This window comes from Mastomys coucha, chromosome X, assembly GCF_008632895.1.
Source record: "Mastomys coucha isolate ucsf_1 chromosome X, UCSF_Mcou_1, whole genome shotgun sequence".
Lineage (NCBI taxonomy): Eukaryota > Metazoa > Chordata > Mammalia > Rodentia > Muridae > Mastomys > Mastomys coucha.
Genome location: NC_045030.1, coordinates 103,728,821 through 103,738,790, shown reverse-complemented (window position 1 = coordinate 103,738,790; position 9,970 = coordinate 103,728,821). Strand labels below are relative to the sequence as shown.

General features: G+C 42.6%; 1 protein-coding gene across 22 annotated transcripts in view; it reads left to right on the top strand.

Annotated features, from left to right (window-relative positions):
• The first annotated feature begins 5,247 nt into the window (after nt 1-5,247).
• LOC116087411 (ubiquitin-conjugating enzyme E2 L3-like) overlaps nt 5,248-9,970 on the top strand; it is an 82,331-nt gene continuing 77,608 nt past the window's right edge. For 21 of the 22 annotated variants that reach the window (XR_004117459.1, XR_004117463.1, XM_031366193.1 and 18 more), the window contains exon 1: nt 5,248-5,462. The gene's annotated coding sequence lies outside the window, so the exon portion shown is untranslated. Of the gene's footprint in view, nt 5,463-9,137; nt 9,605-9,970 lie in introns of those variants that run through there. The other variant, XM_031366143.1, reaches the window with a different exon arrangement.

Genomic DNA, 9,970 nt, shown 5'->3' with positions numbered 1-9,970 from the left:
GCCTCCCAAGTGCTGGGATTAAAGGTATGCGCCACCACCGCCTGGCTCCTTTCTTTATTTTAATGGTGTTTTAGTAGAGTGTGCAGCTAGGGCTATGTTTAAATGATCTTTAGGCCCCAGCCTCTCCAAAGGCTAGAATACATGACACTCTATCCTCTCAACTTCCTTTATTGTATGTATGTCTACATGTGTGTATGCATGCATGTATGAGAAAGAAATAATATCTGAAGCCGGGTAGTGGTGGTGCACACCTTTAATCCCAGCACTTGGGAGGCAGAGGCAGGTGGATTTCTGAGTTTGAGTCCAGCCTGGTCTACAGAGTGAGTTCCAGGACAGGCTATACAGAGAAACCCTGTCTTGAAAAGTGTATATACACTTATATATATTTATATATATATATATATATATATATATATATATATATATATAATGGCTCATCTTCAAAATAACTCCTCAAGACAGTCAGCTTTGGTAGAACTAGAGAGGAACAGGAAACACTGGGTCCCTAGGGATTGGAGCCTGCTTAAGTTAGTTACCTTAAAGTAAAACTTTAGAGTGCAAGTGCATGCTGACAGGAGTCTGACATAGCTGTCTCCTGAGAGGCTCTGCCAGAGCCTGACAAATACAGAGGCTGATGCTCTCAGCCAACCATTGGACTGAGCACAGGGTCCCCAATGCAGGAGTTAGAGAAAGGACCCAAGGAGCTGAAGAGGTTTGCAGCCCCATAGGAGGAACAACAATATGAACTAACTTGTACCCTCAGAGCTCCCAAGGACTAAACCACTAACCAAAGAGTTCACATTGGGGGACTCAAGGCTCCAGCTGCATATGTAGCAGAGGATGGCCCAAGTCAGGTATCAATGGGAGGAGAGGCCCTTGGTCCTGTGAAGGCTCTATGCCCGAGTGTAGGGGAATGCAAGAGTGGGGAGGTGGGAGTGAGTGGGTGGGTAACACCCTCATAGGAGCAGGGGGGAGAGGATAGGGAGTTTCTGGGGGGAAATCAGGAAAGAGGATAACATTTGAAATGTAAATAAAGAAAATATCCAATAAAAAATGACTAAGCATTAAAAAAAAAACAACTTCGCCAGGCAGTGGTGGCACATGCCTTTAATCCCAGCACTTGGGAGGCAGAGGCAGGAGGATTTCTGAGTTCAAGGCCAGCCTGGTCTACAGAGTAAGTTCCAGGACAGCCAGGGCTATACAGAGAAACTCTGTCTCGGGAAAAACAAACAAAAAACAAAAAACAAAAAACAAAAAACAAAAAACAAAAAACAACTTCAGAGTGCAAATTACTAACAGCTAGGCTGCCCTAATAAACTTGAAAATAGACAGGATATAAAACAGACATGATCCTTTTCATGGTTTTTGTTGTTGTTGTTGTTGAGAAAAGACAAATGTTAGCAGCAGAGAGAAAGATAAGACCTACATGGCATGTAAGGTTGTACATGCCTAATGACTTAGCCTGAGAAGAAGGAGAGGAAGGGTTTTGTTGTGTTAGACTTATCAAAATTGTTCTCTGTGCTCTATCGGCACGCCAGATGGCCACAGACTTTTCTGATGATTAACAAGCATTTATTCTTTTGACTCGGTTATTGTCTCCTATTCAAAGGAATTGATTATAGCACTTGGATCCATTAATTTACAAAGAAAGAGAGAGAGAGAGCGAGAGAGAAGGAAGGAAGGAGAGAAAGAAAGAAAGAAAGAAAGAAAGAAAGAAAGAAAAAAGAAAGAAAAAGAAACCTATTTGGTATTAAGAAAGAAAGTCAAACCAAGGATGCCTGGAGGAGAATGCCTGGGATCCCAGTGCTGGCAAAGGACTGGGCCTAAGGCAAGTAGATTTCTGGTTACATACTAGATAGCCAGTTTAGCCAAATCAATGAACTTTAGCTTTAGTGAATGGCCCTGTCTGAAAAAAAAAAAAGTGAAGTGAAAAGTTGTTGAGGGATACATCTAAAGTCAAAGTCTGGCCTCTACACACAACGTATACACACATATATATGCATGCACACATGCATGCACATGCACACATGAATGCATGTAACCACACACACATATATGTATGCACATATATACACACAAATTATAATTTAAATAAATTTGCTGGGATTATAGATGTAGGTCAGTAGTAGAACACTTGTTTACCGTACACAAGGCCCTGCGTTTGATTCCCTTCACCAGAAAAGAAAGGAAGAAAGGAAGGAAGAAAGAAAGAACAAAAGAAAGAAAGGATAAGTTGTTAAAAGTATATACTGGAAACCTTAAAATTTTGGAAAAAAACTTTTTATGCTTTTCTCATCCAGGATCTATTACAATTTTAATTAATGTACTTTTGTTTGTGCATAGTGGCCACAATTTGTCTGAAGTATAGATATTAGTATGTTATTAATTGGTCTAAAATGTTGATAATCTACAAATGTCAAATGTGTAAACATTAACTTTTAAAAATTTTTCCCTTTCTTTCTTCCTTCCTTCCTTTCTTCCTTCCTTTCTTTCTTCCTTCCTCTCTTTCTTTCTTTCTTTCTTTCTTTCTTTCTTTCTTTCTTTCTTCCTTTCTTTCTTCCTTTTTGAGACAGAGTCTTATTGTATAGTACCGGCTATCCTGGAACTCACTCTGTAGACCAGGCTGGCCTCAACCCACAGAGAACACTTGCCTCTGCCTCCCAAGTGCTGGGATTAAAGTCATGCAGTGGCATAGCACATGGCTTCTTTTTTTTTTCTTTTTTTTTTTCGGTTATTTATTGGAGACAGGGTTTCTCTGTGTAGCCCGGGCTGTCCTGGAACTCACTCTGTAGACCAGGCTGGCCTCGAACTCAGAAATCCGCCTGCCTCTGCCTCCCAAGTGCTGGGATTAAAGGAGTGCGCCACCACTGCCTGGCCTTTTTTTTTCTTTTTGAAACAGGTTTTCATTCTATAGCTCAGGCTGGCATGAAAATTACTATGCAACTATGAAGTTGACTTCAAATCGTTGATCCTTTGGCCTTATTTCCCAAGTGCTGGAATTAAGGGGTCACAAACCCAAATTGCCTTTCAGCCACTGAGCTTCAGTTCTGTATCCCCACACCCAAAGCTGTCTTTTGTGTATTTGTGTTTTCTCTCTGTGTCTCTCTATCTCACTTTCTTTCTTTCCTTCTTTCTCTCTCTGTCTCTCTCTGTCTCTCTCTCTGTCTCTCTCTCTGTCTCTCTCTCTCTCTCTCTCTCTCTCTCTCTCTGTCTCTCTCTCTCTTTTTCTGGTCAGAGTGGTATATATCCCAGGCTGGCTTTAAACTTTCTATGTAGCTGTAGATGACCTTGAATTCAATCATTCTCTCTCTATTTCCTGAATGCTACATTACAAATGTGTGCCACCATATTAGGTTTAAGTAGTGCTGGGGATCTGAAGCCAGAGCTATGTCCAGAAAAATACTCACTCAACTATACCACATCCTCAGACCCTAAACTACAATTGTTCATAGCCATTATAATTAAAAATATCAGAGAAATTAAATTCTAGGAAAGAGATATCTTGGCAATTCAGAGATGATTTCTTTCTTTTTTTTCCTTTTCTTTTCTTAGCTCTGATGCCTTTCCCACACAGCACAGAGATGATTTCTAACATTTTGTCAGATGTAAAAATATGTTGTTTCCCTGAAGGCAATCAATAAAATTCCCTTACATGAAATCTTCAGATAGAACCAAGCTAGTTTTGTGGTAAAATTTTAGTTTGAACTTTCTTTTTTTAAGATTTGTTTAGTTTTACTAATTATGAGCACACTGTAGCTGTCTTCAGACACACCAGAAGAGGGGATCAGATCCCATTACAGATGGATGTGAGCCACCATGCAGTTGCTGGGAACTGAACTCAGGACCTCTGAAAGAGCAGTCAGTGCTCTTAACCGCTAAGCCATCTCTCCAGCCACAACAGTCAGTGCTCTTAACTGCTGATCTATCTCTCCAGCCCTAGTTTGGGCTTTGTGAATACAGTCTGTTAATTCTGCATGAGTACAACTTTTGTTCTGAGATGCTAGCTAACACTTTTGCAGTGGACTCCAGGTAAACTTAGCTTAAAGGCTTCTTCTATTGCTCAAATTGGGCTGAAAAGAGCTTTTCCACCACACTCTTCTCCCCCTCAAACAAAAAGCTCTTTCAGAAAAAGGGAGAGAATTTCAAAGTGGGGCTGTCTTACTAAAGCTGAAACATCAAAGGTGCTTTTTATGCATGTTACCCGTATGTCCAGTAGGTGGCACAATATATTTGATGGCCCTGCCTTCTACTTCTACTCTGCTCATGAAATTTGATGCAGGCACAGGAATGCTTTCCTTTCCTTCAGCTCCTCTTTCTTCTTCCTCTTCCTCCTCCTCTCCCCTACACCCCCCCACCCCCGCTTTTTACTTATATGCTTCTGGTGCTCTGGTGCTCTACATGAAAATCCACATTTCAGCCTGCCAGTGGTGGCGCACGCCTCTAATCCCAGCACTTGGATTTCAGAGTTCGAGGCCATCCTGGTCTACAGAGTGAGTTCCCGGACAGCCAGGGCTACACAGAGAAACCCTGTCTTGAAAAACCAAAATAAATAAATAAATAAATAAATAAATTAATTAATGAAAAAAAGAAAATCCACATTTCAATGTAGTTAGTGACAGGCGCCAGTCGGATAATCTTTCAAGATCCAGGGATGAATAAGAAGGGGGAGTGGATCTTAAGGAGACCCTTAAAACCCAAAATTCCCCACAGGAAACAACGTGCTGAAAGTGAAAATAGCCTGCCCTAAGACCTCTGGAAGCTTTTTTTTTCTTCAGGATCTTTTGTGGCCCAGATTGGCCCTAGAATTTGTCACGTAGGTGAGGTTGTCTATAAATCGCTGGAATTACAGGCACTCATAGCCATGCCCGTGGTTTTTTGTTTGTTTGTTTGCTTGTTTTTCATTGTTGTTGTTTTTTTGTTTTTTCAAAACAGTTGGAATATTAGGTACAACAGGTACACGAAGGGCCTAGGAGACCTCCAGAGACGCAGAGACAGCCAAGAATTGTAGGGTAGACCAGGAAAAGAATAATAGCAGTCGTGAGACTTGATGGTAAATTAAGAAGGATGGGTACGTATTGATGACAGAAGAGGCCGAGGAAGAGATGGGTGGTGGACGCCGGTGTTAGCAGAAGTAGGAAAAGAAGTGTAGGCTAGGGACCTTGAGTACTGGACAAACGGTAAAGAAGGCTCAGTGGGCTGCTGTAGGTTGTAGAGGGGCGCTCTGAGGAGAGGGAGGAGGGAGGCGCATGCGTTGCAGCACAGTGCAGCGCTCCTGGAGAGGCTGTGGGTTCGTGGCATCCGCGCCGCGGTCGCAAGTATAGCAGGTTTTCGTACCCAATGTTCATCGCCGTTAAATCATCGCTGCTACCACCCAGGCACGGCTCTCTATCCCGCCGCTCCCTTCACCCTCTCGGCACTGCTAGCCGTACGAATTTTTACTGCGACACTCGCTTCAGCAGGAGGTAAAGGAACGACGAGGGGCAAAAACGTAACATGGAGGACGGAGGAGGGAGCTTGGGTCAGGGAGATCCTTAATTTGTGTATTTTCTCCTTTGTGGGAGGGTGGGGAACTGGAGGCCAATACGAACCCCCAGCCTTCCAAAAGGATGTTGAGCATTACTTAATATTATGAAAGATTTTTAGACTCTCTAAACAGGTTTAAGGCACCTGAGCATCACTGTTTGATTTCACATCCCCTATTTAAAACAAAACAAAAAAGTTTCGAGTTCTTCGTTTGCTGAGGATGAATCAAAAGGATGACTCTTTAGGATTAGGCTTCATCCGCTTTTTGTTTTCCTTGGGGGTGAGTGAATGTAGTTTGAGAGTTACGGCAGCAGGCCTCGAACTCGCGGCCGTCTACGATTGTAGACGTAAATTACAACGCCGGGCTCTGATTCAGTGGTTTAAGGTTGGCGGATTTTTAACTGTATTAAGGAATCCGTGTACCAGGCAGCTTCTCCCATAGATTGCTGACGGATTCCATCTGGATTTGGGATATACTTTATCACCTACAACGTCTTTTTAATCCCATATGTAATTTAGTTTATCACAGTTAATCCTGTTAAGGAATATTGTTAATGATATGATTCAGACACTGGGGCACAACTTTGGCGAGAAACACGTGCAGACGCACCCGGCAAATATATATATATATTCACAGAATTATCTCACCAGAGTAGCAGAACGCAGTGGTCACAGATTTTTATATATATAAAATCATACAAGGGAAGGGAGAATACTGAAGATCGGCGCGCTTTGCGTGGATCCCAAAGAGGAACCATAGCACCAGGTGGTGGCGCTCAAGTACTCTTAAGAAAGCGTGACTTGAGGGGTAGGGCTCCGCTGGCACTGGAGATCGTGGCCCCTTAGGCGAGGGTGGGGCAGGGTGGCGAGAAGGTGAAATCACGCATGCTCACTGCAAGCAGAAGGCTTCTGCGCGGGAATTAAAGTGCGCATGCGTAAACGGGAGCCTGTGGCCCGTTTGAGTTTAGCACTAGGGATCGATCGAGAACTGCGCGTGCGTGCTGCCAGTGGCTTGGCTGGGAGGGAGGGAGGCGTGGAACGTTCTGGTAGTTATGATTGCGAAATAGCGAGGTGTTCCGTAAGTTGTTCTTCGCCCAAATCGCCATTTTAGGCTGGGAGGACCTTTACAGAGGCAATTCTAGTTGTCGAACGGATTAGTTTGAATGGAGGGTGTGGCCAAACCCACTGGAAAAAAAAAATCATTTCAGAATCTTAGTATCTCCCTGGTTAGTCTGATAATGGAAATTTTAAAATGCAGAGAAAATAGTGATGCTGTGAAAGGTTATTTGCGCAGCATGTTGTGCTTATAGTCCAGCCACATTCAGACAAAGTCTATGCGAAAGATTCCTGAATGATACTGGCAGATCTTGGCTCTCCACAGACTCATCTCGCCAGAATAGCAGAACGCAGTGACCACAGCGAAGATTACCTTACCACTCTATGCCTGCCCAAAACCCTTGGGTTTTTTTCCTCCCCTACAGAACATAGGGGAGAGGATGTCAGCTGTGTTTCTACGTGCTTATTACATTGGTTGAAACCTAAGATCTGAGCAAACCACCTCCTGAAACTCTTGACATGCAGAGTCATGTCACTGTCATTACACTGAAAAGTAAAAGCAGTGGTGATATGAAAGTGTCCGGGGCTTGCATGCCACACACACACACACACACACACTCACACACCTTTCTCTTCTGTAGAACTTTCTGCATGATTTGGTCCGAGGTAAAGCTGCGAGATTGGAGGATGGTTGTTTGGTTTTGTTTGGCTGCGAAACTCTTGTGCCTGTGAGGATTGCTAGTGAAAATCTATAATAGTTAATTGCTTAAAACTAGTAATTTAGCATTTAGATATAGGAAAGGGTACAGAAGTTTAAAATGTCTTTTCTATTAATTCTGCCAACCTTTTGCTGTTCCAGTTTCAGTCTCTGGGGCCGCTTATCAAATAATTCATGTACAGGTCTATAATACTTACTAGCATAAGAGACCAGTATAAAGGCTTTACATAATGCGCTAACATAAACTTATTTCATAGTCTCCACAATCCTATGGAATAGCTAAAATATTACTCATTTTATTACAGATGAGAACTTTGAGGAACACAGATTAATTTGTCTAGGGTTTTATAGCCAATTGAATGGCCGAGGCTGGATATTTCTCCAGGTTTTATTGCTCCATAATTCTGTGTTCTTAAACATGCCTTATCCCTTATATTGAAGGGACACAGTTAAGAGAGTTATTTCAGTTTTAGTCTGAAACCATAAACCTTCACAAAAGCATTAAGAAAGGAGACTGTTTACTGCTTTTACCCCAGTGCATAGCATTTGCTTACCCAAATGGGAGATAAAAAGTGAATTGTTGCTGTGGAACCTGTGGGGGTGAGTCTCCTTAATGTGCACTTGTCTTCTGTATGTTTTGTTCTGCAGAGGGTATAAAATGAACAACTGCAGGATGCTGGACACACTCTTATTTTTGCTTGATTTGTAATAGGGTCCAAGGCATTAAAGGCAATCACATTTGCTGCAGACAGAATTTTTTTTGGAAAACCTTTTACTGATAATGTCTTATGTTGACTCATCGAGTAGTAAAGATTTGCTTTTGTTGGTAATATAAGAAGAATACTAGTTAAAATTATTTAGTTAAACCCATTTACATGGAATTTTTATATCAAATGGTATAAACATTTTATCACTTGGTCAAATAATTGACAAATTCCTACCCAAAAGCTTGTGCCAGTGTTTACTAAGAAGGTCTGCCTGATGGCTTTAAATGAACTGTTAAAAAAAAAAGAAAAGCATCTTTTTTCCCTGTTTATAATTGTTGAAATTAATTTTTTTCTTTGTATGTTTCTCAGTTTTATTTTTATTCATGTGATATATTTCATATCTTAATATCTGTCGAGATGTTCTTTTACTTTTGTTTTGTTTTGTTTTGTCTTTTGTTTTTTGAGACAGGGTTTCTCTGTGTTGCCCTGGCTATCCTGGAACTCACTCTGTAGACCAGGCTAGCCTTGAACTCAGATATCTACCTGCCTCTGCCTCCCAAGTGCTGGGATTAAAGGCGTGCGCCACCATTGCCTGGCATGAAGTGCTTTTAAAACATACAACTAGAGCACCATGAAGGGAAGAAAGGAGGCCAAACAATTAAAAAGTACCTTTCCCCGCAAAATAACAAAAAAATCCCAAAGCAGAAAACCCATCATCCCTGACAACGGCTTTTATTGACAATGTTTTATCCTTAAACCACGATAGGGAAAGTTAGAAAAATCAATAAAAGCAGAGAACCATTGCTGTAAAAGTTGTGCAAAAGTCTAGATGATACATCTCTTGCTGATGTATCTTCTGGGTTAGGAGCATGTTTTTAAAAGCCGTGCAGAACTCTGGGTGTGCAATACTAGGCACTGCCGATCTTTCAAAAATGCTTAAACATTATCCTCAACTTGTCTACAGTAAAATATAGAAATTTGGTCAGGAAATACATGTCAGATGCTGCCACTAGTTATTCTGGATCTCTTTAAGTTTAAAATCCCTTCCCCAAAGACCGGAGTTCTGAGGGTCAGTACTGACCACGTGAAAGTAAATGCTTTGTTCTCTGGCATCCCTTCCTCCCCTCCCCCGCCCCTCCCCTCGCACGCTCCTTTTGAGGTTATGCGGGTGGGGCTGCTGAAGTCTCTGGGGCTGACTTCCATCTTCCTACGCACGCTAGAAGGACAATGCTTGATCGTAAGGTCTTCACCTCCTAAATGTTGTGCTCATCTGATTCTGGTTTAAAGCCGGAAACTTGCTCTGCTAGCAAACTCTGATTGGCCCTAAAGATCCCCTCCTTGGTGGGGTGCTCAACCATTTACTTGGCTTCAGATCGCTCGCCTCACACGCGCGTGTAAGGGCTAGGATCCATTTCCGGGTGACAGCATATATGGCCTCTCGGGAAATGTAGTGTCAGGTAGTGTGCAGACTGAGCCAGCACGCAGCCCCGCCTAACCGCCACCCTCCGCCGCCGCTGCCGCGGCCGCCGCCTGGAGGAAGCTTCTTTTCCCGCGTATCGCGCGCGAGCGCGGGTGGCAGAGAAGGAAGTGACGCACCGCGGTAAGGCCGGGACTTGGAGCAGGGGTGGGGGGGCCTCCCGGAGCTGGGGCACTCCTTGCAGCACGTGCTGCTGTGCCAGTGCTAGATGTTGGGACTCACAAATAACTTTTAACAGTGGTAATCTCTCCTTAAAGAGACTATTACTGTTGCCCAGTTTTGAAACGGGAGTGAAAATGTGTTACTTGCTCGCCTCATTCTGGTTTTTAAAATACAAGTGGATCAGATGTTCTCAGATTTTGTGGGAAGGGTGGCCAGTATTCTTTTGATTCCTGATTCATGTACGGTTTGTTTAGTTAGGTGTACTAGATACAGTGGTCTAACTTATTTCTATTCCATATGTTGTATGCTTCATTTATTACTTTTTTT